At 42.8% G+C, this 9,444-nt stretch overlaps 1 pseudogene; it reads right to left on the minus strand.

The window, feature by feature from the left end:
* Window positions 1–364: 364 nt before the first annotated feature.
* On the minus strand, window positions 365–1,358 carry LOC147705989 (transmembrane protein 171 pseudogene; annotated as a pseudogene).
* Between the last annotated feature and the right edge of the window lie 8,086 nt (window positions 1,359–9,444).

Consider the following 9,444-nt stretch of genomic DNA (forward strand, 5'->3'; position numbering starts at 1 on the left):
TGTCCACACACACCATTAGTATTTGGCACACCTCATCGTCCGGCATAAGTGATGATGGAGGAGCGAGGTAAAGAAACAACTGATTCTACTTTGGTCTTGTTCATTTTACATCAAAAGCTAAATCAACCCCTAACTTGCTTCAAAAGATCAAGTTAAACATCAAGCATGGGTTTGTGCTATTCATACTTTAACCATATGTTTCCTAAACCTCAGCAGGTACAATGCATTCATTCTTTGCACACCAGCAGTGAAATATAGATGTAATTGCCTTGGCTCTGGTTCTATATTTTTAAAAGTTGAATCCTTTAAAAGTACTCTTCTTCGGTGGTAGGAATGGAGCAGAATTAAAATAGACACTCTCTAGTTAGATCTCAGTCCTGAGAGGGGATGGTGGTGCAGAAGAGGGAGAAAGTGGTGAAGGTGGCATTGGCAGGTTGGCAGATTCCACTTTTTCTTCATATTTCATAGGAGGATCAGACGCGTAGTAGGGATCAGGAAGAATCTCGGAGAGGTTGGTCATGGAAATTGAATATACTGATTCAGGAGCCCTAGCCCCTGTTCTGTCCGGCTATTAATGCTCAATCTGCCATCAAAAATACTGCTGTAAGAGGGGGGGTTTTCGCCATTTTGCAAGCGGATGATCCTATTGTTGCTCCCTGTCGAGTGTGGATCAGCAAAATAGGGTGGAGGAGGTGGCGGGAATACCAAGACATCATCACCTACTGTTATCTGGAACGGCACTGAGGCAGGTTCTGGTTGTTCTTCCTCAAGAGACGCCTTTTCGTTGGGAGTTGGAACGTGTTTTTTCTTGATATGGGCCACCACAAAAAAGCACAACCCAACCAGGATAATCAAAGGTCCCATGATCTGCAGTGAAAACAACCCACAGCTTCGGAGCTCATTGTTTGGCGCCAAAGAGTTTTTCCATTGCTGTTGCTGTGATCCCGTACTGCACCTGAGAGCCTACATGCCTAGTACACTGATCAGAATTCCACTGGCTAAAAACAGAAAGCCAAAAATCAGAAAATGGGCAAACTTTATTTTTTCTCCACAAAGAAAGAAGCTGTCATTTTCCACTTTTTCGCCTTGCAATTGTCTCTGCCTAAGTACAGCCTTCCTCTAGACGTGGCTATTAATATGGAGTCCAGACCACATGCCGCAAGAGAAGGCCCCAAAACCTTCAGCGTCATGCTACACTCATGGAACTCCTCCACCTGGCATGCCTGGAAGCCAAAGTTTGAAAGCAAAGTTCCAGCACAAAAGAGAAATAGCCCAAAAACAAAAAGGACAAAAACAAACTTGGTGACACCCCCAGCATTCTCATATCCAAAACATATGGCTATGGAGAATGGATACATTGTGGACAAGCTTTAGTTTGACTGGTCAGATGCAAAGACTGTCAGCAAGACCTCCCAGAGGGGCACCAGAAGTTTCCTTCTGAGTAACCCACTATGGAGGTGGCAGGTGTTTGTTAAATGAAGGCAAGCTTGTGTCATCTGACTAGAGGCCTGCTGCACTACAGACCCCTGCAGCAGAGCTCCCATGGGTGCCTCTCGGGGTGTACCCTCTCTGCACATGCACTGATCGGGAACTGCTAATGCTGAGCACCTGTTTCCGCCCTTCTACCTGGCCAGCAAACCAAAAGGTTTAGAGGATTGCAATACCAAGGATGTCAGATCTAACAGTACGATTCTTCAAACTGGTATTTAGTGTATCTGCCATGTTCAGTGACATGTTATGTTCCTGCTTCTAGCATGACCATATAGTCAGTTCTCATCTTTCTCCCTGAAAGGATGTTTAAAGCTGTGCTTGAAGGCAAGGAATGGATGAATGTCTGTCATGAGAGTTTGGAGAGAGATAGTAGACCCTTAGGTAACTGCTGCCAAGTCTTAATACAATAGTTGAAAAACCAACTGACCCACATAACCTTATCTCCATTTGAATCTGATGACTCTTGGCATCCCAAAAAACAATCTTATCCTGTATATCCATTTAATCTCAGTCTCCTGCCAAAGACACTTGAACTGGGACACAGCAACAATATAACAGGTTCATCTTGACAGTAGATAATCAATATAATCATCCATTAGAAATGCCTTTTGCAAGGAGCTCTGTAAGGAGATCTGATACCAATGCTCCTCTGCTCATTTAGGTGACCATTGCTTAAGCTAGTTGTTCACTTGTCGACACTAATACAATGGCCAGACAAAAATTGAACAAAGCAATTATTAGGAAATATCTGTGAGCAGCCCCTAAGGGTATTTAGTGGCTTTTCTCTCATACAGATAGTGGTACTCCTTCAAACCCACTCAATTTACTCAAGTTAGTAATTTGTATAACTCCATGAGTAAAATAACTTAAGCATGGGTAAGATGCTGCACTTTACTGCATAAAGACATCACTGAGGAACTCAAAGCAAAAACATGTAATTTCTCTTTCAAATAAACACAAACAAACCTTTAAGTGCTATTTTGAAATATAAAGAAGAGATGCTGCTAGAGAAAAATTTGAAAGTAGCAAAACAAATTGAGACAAAGTAAATGTTGTGGTGTCAAATATTCATTGTGAGGATTTGAGTTTATTACATGGTATGGCTGTGTAGCATTCCCATGGAATAAACTCACAAAAACTGTCTTGGGCCCAGTAAAGCTCGCCTGAACAACCTTAAGCTCAATCCTGTGTAGCTATGACTTCAAGCAGCAAGGCTTGCACAAAGGAACCTTCTGTAATGAATTTAACAGTACGAAACAATGAACTAAGAAAATCACACAAAAGAAACACAAGACCAATTTATGCAACTAGAGTATATTTTTATGAATATTTGGGGTCCCATTAGGATGGCGGGTGGATTGCCCCCGCCGGACTGTAGGTAGCCACCGCTTGCCCGGCGGAGACGATCAGTCTGCTATCAATGCCTGATTGACCCCCCACCATATTAGTATAGCTGGGGGGTCCGAGGGGACAGAACGACCTTCAGCCGCTTTTCCGCCTTTCTACTTGTCCACCGGGCGGAAAAGGGGCATAATATGGTGACGGTTTCTGAAAGACACCGCCATCCATATTATGATGCAGGCTGAGATCAGCCTTTCCATGAGGCCATGGAAAGGCAGGCAGTCCTTGCTTTTGGGGACCGATTGCGGGCCACCAGGGTGTTGGGGGGTGCACATGGGGGGTACCTATGGTATCCTCCTACATTTGCATGTACAAGGTGGCAGGCACTGCACGGGGCCTGTCACGTTGTGCATGCAAATGCGCAACATGCTTTTTTTACATTGCGGCGGGTGCTGCTTACAGCAGTTCCTGCTGCAAACTTAAAAAATTACAGATGTGACCGCAAGTGTGGCGGGCGCATCCTAATTTGAATGGCGGGACCGCCACAAAATCAGCGGTCGGTCCCGTGCTCCGATGCGGTGCCCGCCATCGTAATAGGCCCCAAAGAATCCTTAATGAGTAAACTCCACCGGAGGGTTCCAGAGATACATATTTTTAAAGGTTTCATCACTTTTATAATTCAACTTCAAACAAGCATTGGTCAATTTAAGTTTGCAAACTTATGAAAAGTTTGCAAAGGTTAGTTCAGCTACTACCAGTGCCTGGTTTGGGTGACCAAATACAACATGGAGAAGGTCTGGGGGGCAAATGGGTTAGATTTAAACAGTTACCTAGCCACCTGCCCATTTTCCAGTCTTGTTCTAACCTTTACAGTGTGACTGCCGTAGACAATAATGCAGTGTTCCTGATGCTGAGTATGCAGGACAAAAAGATGCTCAAGGTTACTCTGGTTGCTGTGTGGTCACAGGAAGGGCCTTTGTGGTGATTTCTCAAGCCATGGGTCATGTGGGGCGACTTTGGCCACAGAGGATAGGGTCCCAGGCTATAGAAGCCCTTCTGTGGCTGGGCTACAGGTTTTCTTACACAGAGGTCACAGTGAAATCCTTTAGTGGGGCTAGTGTCCCTCTTGGACAACCAATCTGGACTCTGAAGGCACCCTAGGGTCTGGATGACTTGGGTGTCTCTTTTGGTCATTGAGGATTGGTCTCTTGGGGCACCCAATGGCATCTAGCAGCAAATCTTCTGTGGCGGCTAACAGCTTGCCGGTTTGGGCTTTTTCAGCTTTAATGCCCTTGGTGCTATTCCAGGAGTGCAGCCAACTGACCCTTGGAATCACTGCTTCGATCTGGGGCTGAGGAGTGACTTTTCACCAAGCCAAGAGCCACAGACAAAGTCCTACTTCGCTAGCCCAAGGTGCAGCAGGTCCAGTCCAGCAAGCAGAGGGTCTTTGCACCTTTCAAAGGGGCAGCAGGGGAGTCCTTATTTTCTCCTTGTTTCTGTACTGATGTGATCTGATCTAAAGGATACCAGAGGGTGCCATATTTATTCTGGGAAAGTGCTGTGATGGGACAATGTGGTCACTAGCCATGGACTACCAGGTTCCCTCCCTCTCGGTGATGACATTCCAGCAATGTGTGGCACCTAGAGTGAAAATATCTGCCCACTCCTAAGATGTTGACACCCTTCCTCAGCTGTGAGGGGCTTGGTAACCCATCCTAGAGGCGCAGCTACATGGGGGCTATAGGCCCATGGGAAAACTGGTTTGGTCACTTGGCTTCCCGCTCTTGTCTGTCTCCAGATTGACTACCTGAGCAAAGAGCAACCCATTGGAAGTGTTATCACCATTTGCCCATTAAAGGTGACTTCACCTTTGAACCTCACCTTTTGGCTAACTCCCCAGGTGGACAGAAAGCCTTCTGTGGGACAAGGCCCATGTGAGGCCACTAGACATGTTAGATCAGAGAGTGGCAACTTTCCAAAAATTGCTTTACTTTAATAGTGACATTAAATTTGCCCTGGGCAGCAGGATTAATTTGATACCTTACAGTATCCAGTTAGGTAGTACATTCAAAAGTTAGCCAGGCTGGGGTGCCAGCCTGAAGTTAATGGGGCCACTAACTTTTCGACAACAAAACGACAATTTAGAAGCGTTGGTGTTAAGACATATATATAATACATGCCCTACTTAATAAAATACAGCTCCCTGACTTAGGGCTCTGTAGGCCTTCCTTAGGGGAAACTTAAACATATTGTTAACGGAAAGGGGCTTTGCTATTTGTGGTAATGCCAAAAGTCAAACTGGCAATTGGACAACTGCCCTTCCAGTCTGCATTGGCAGGCTGGGAGCCATTTTGTACTCTGTCACATACAGGGTGGCGCGACTGGGTCTCATATACCTGAGACTTATAAGTAAGCCAATACTTGTCATTTGGGGATAGCCAATTCAACATACACTTTGTTATGGTTTAGAACATTGGCACTGAGGTCTAGTTAGAAGGTATCAGAACACTCTAAGAGTCGAAAAACCAGCAGATAGTAGCCCAAATGGGGGCAAAAATTGGGGGGCGGAAACCTGACAAAACCTGTTTCCTTACATCTATAAATGTGTTAATGCTAGCACAATACGAAGCCTTATAAATAAGAATAATGACTTAATTTAATGAAAGGGGGCATGCAACAACAAAGTTAGGTTATGTGACATGGCTAAAAGGGATTCATTTGACAGAGAGTAGTTTGCCGCACAATTGTATCATGATTGGATGTGAAGAGAACAATCTTCCGAATTCTTAAAAAAGACAATGAAGGGAGAAAAACACATATCTAGCCCGCAATTCTGGATTCTCATCTTGTCCCTTGCAAGCAAAAATGTTCTGGCTATAATCTTCTAGAACAGTTCTTTATTACAGAAGTATTCATCCCATAGTTTCTAGAATGACTCTAACGAAGTTTCAAGAGGGGAGAGAGCTTCCCTTCTAAATGGTGTTGTAATGGAAGGTGCCCTTGAACAATACTTGAACACAGTTTGCAGTCCTCCTCCAATCTATCTTGACCCCATTGCCTTTCCTCATGCTCCACTCAGTGCAGTTGAAGCAGGTGTGTCAAAGCATATTGCAAATTGTTATGTGTAGACATCCATAACAAACCATTTTCCTGTTTAAATAGTATATGTGAATACTGAATTTTCTTTCTGATGAATCAAAGACCAACAGACAGATACAAAAAGAAAAAAATGGTTTGATTGGACAATCACCTTCTCTATAGACTCTCTTTTAGCATTCCACACCACCAGATTTCAGATACAAAGCATAGTCATAGTCATATATACCTTTATTCGGAGTCATAAAAACATCCATAAAAGCATTTGTACAAAAGAAAGGCAGAAAAACAACAGGAGAGGAACACATGCATTCAATTCATTTCGCTTTCTAATATTAAGTCACAGTTATATACGCTTGTAAAAATAGGTTCTCCTTATTAAAACTTATAACCAATTCATTTCAGTTTGTATTAATAAATTACAGTTATGTGTAATGTAAATATGTGATAGACAGAGGATAGGTTGCACTCCTGTTTTAAGAACGTTATTCATCGTAATTAACACTTCTCTTACTTCAACCAAGCGTGCACGATGGTACCGTGCCCTGCCCCTTTGGCACGTGAACAAAATCCATCCCAACGCTAGGGCACAAACTAGGTCACAAAAGGTTGAAGAAAATGATGATAAAAGGAAGTGTACTAAGGATTTAACAGTTAAACAGAAACAAATGACTTCTGCATCCGCAGCAGTTACAGTGCCGTGGTTAGGGGCACTAGTTTGTGCCCTAGCGTTGGGATGGATTTTGTTCACGTGCCAAAGGGGCAGGGCACGGTACCATCGTGCACGCTTGGTTGAAGTAAGAGAAGTGTTAATTACGATGAATAACGTTCTTAAAACAGGAGTGCAACCTATCCTCTGTCTATTGTTTATCACGAACTGCCTCAACTAGGTTAGCACCCATACGAGTATTGAAGAAGAAAGATTTATGGAGGAGGAGTCACGTAACATCCACAAGCAAAGGCGGAACAACGAAAATCATAAAGCTTGTTTATTTTGATATATGTCAGCAGTTAATTGGACAAGGATCATAGTAACATGGGACGATGTATTTGCTTTTAGTTTAATTTTGTACATGTAATGATTCTATTTAATCTTAGGTGTCGAATTCATAAGCAGGAGAGATGTGGCACAGTTACTAAGCATTATGGGAGTTGTAGTGCGAGCAGTTTATTTAAATGTCATAATGACGTCAGGTACTAGTCGTGTTATACTAATGGGATAACTAGATCAGGTGCTGGGGAGGGCCATGGGCGTTTCCCTTAAAAAGCGTGTGGGGGTGGAATTACTGAAAAATGCTTTGACGGAAGGAAGTGAGAAAGATACAGCCGGGTTTACAGGTACGCAAACAGATGCTAAGTAAAGAGGGAGTTAAATAGAAATTAGTTTCTGGATGCTTTAAGTTATCGATATATGCAGCGGGGAAGAGATCGCTAGAAAAGCGGGTGCGGAGTTTAAAAGTGACGATGCACGTTCTCATGTGCCTGGTGCATAATAGATTAACGTTATGGAAGGGAGCTTGTTCTATAAGTGGGTACTTAGTGAAGGGTGTTAAAGAGAGAGTTTTATACAGAAGGAAGCAGGGTAATATGGGTGGGGAGGAGGTGTGAGGATGATGGTTGGGTACGCTGATGGATTGAAAGCACAGGGGGTTAACACGCAGGTACTAGAAAGACATGAAGGTTTTAAATAGATCTTTAAATACGTTGTGACTATTATTATGCCATCAGTTCATAGATATTGAAGTCTAGTGCAGTGGTATTATCGCTTAAGAGGAAACACTAATGTTGGTACAAGTTAACCTAATAGAGAACTACAAAGGAATGTACCCTTATTAATTGATGTTTAAATTGATTCTTTCAGTTTCCCCTGACGAAGGGCCCATGGAGGCCCGAAATGCATTGGGTTATTAATAAACGGCTTTTTATGAACATTTGCATCTATTCATATTCTTGAGCGACGAGGCACGGATGGCCCATTGGGAATATCAGAAAAACAGAAAACATGCATTTCCCTGCAAGTGGATGTAACACGAGAGAAAAAGACATGAACACAAAAGGTTGAAGAAAATGATGATAAAAGGAAGTGTACTAAGGATTTAACAGTTAAACAGAAACAAATGACTTCTGCATCCGCAGCAGTTACAGTGCCGTGGTTAGGGGCACTAGTTTGTGCCCTAGCGTTGGGATGGATTTTGTTCACGTGCCAAAGGGGCAGGGCACGGTACCATCGTGCACGCTTGGTTGAAGTAAGAGAAGTGTTAATTACGATGAATAACGTTCTTAAAACAGGAGTGCAACCTATCCTCTGTCTATTGTTTATCACGAACTGCCTCAACTAGGTTAGCACCCATACGAGTATTGAAGAAGAAAGATTTATGGAGGAGGAGTCACGTAACATCCACAAGCAAAGGCGGAACAACGAAAATCATAAAGCTTGTTTATTTTGATATATGTCAGCAGTTAATTGGACAAGGATCATAGTAACATGGGACGATGTATTTGCTTTTAGTTTAATTTTGTACATGTAATGATTCTATTTAATCTTAGGTGTCGAATTCATAAGCAGGAGAGATGTGGCACAGTTACTAAGCATTATGGGAGTTGTAGTGCGAGCAGTTTATTTAAATGTCATAATGACGTCAGGTACTAGTCGTGTTATACTAATGGGATAACTAGATCAGGTGCTGGGGAGGGCCATGGGCGTTTCCCTTAAAAAGCGTGTGGGGGTGGAATTACTGAAAATTGCTTTGACGGAAGGAAGTGAGAAAGATACAGCCGGGTTTACAGGTACGCAAACAGATGCTAAGTAAAGAGGGAGTTAAATAGAAATTAGTTTCTGGATGCTTTAAGTTATCGATATATGCAGCGGGGAAGAGATCGCTAGAAAAGCGGGTGCGGAGTTTAAAAGTGACGATGCACGTTCTCATGTGCCTGGTGCATAATAGATTAACGTTATGGAAGGGAGCTTGTTCTATAAGTGGGTACTTAGTGAAGGGTGTTAAAGAGAGAGTTTTATACAGAAGGAAGCAGGGTAATATGGGTGGGGAGGAGGTGTGAGGATGATGGTTGGGTACGCTGATGGATTGAAAGCACAGGGGGTTAACACGCAGGTACTAGAAAGACATGAAGGTTTTAAATAGATCTTTAAATACGTTGTGACTATTATTATGCCATCAGTTCATAGATATTGAAGTCTAGTGCAGTGGTATTATCGCTTAAGAGGAAACACTAATGTTGGTACAAGTTAACCTAATAGAGAACTACAAAGGAATGTACCCTTATTAATTGATGTTTAAATTGATTCTTTCAGTTTCCCCTGACGAAGGGCCCATGGAGGCCCGAAATGCATTGGGTTATTAATAAACGGCTTTTTATGAACATTTGCATCTATTCATATTCTTGAGCGACGAGGCACGGATGGCCCATTGGGAATATCAGAAAAACAGAAAACATGCATTTCCCTGCAAGTGGATGTAACACGAGAGAAAAAGACATGATCACAAAAGGTTGAAGAAA

The sequence above is a fragment of the Lissotriton vulgaris genome, chromosome 7 (assembly GCF_964263255.1).
Source record: "Lissotriton vulgaris chromosome 7, aLisVul1.2, whole genome shotgun sequence".
Classification (NCBI taxonomy): Eukaryota; Metazoa; Chordata; class Amphibia; order Caudata; family Salamandridae; genus Lissotriton; species Lissotriton vulgaris.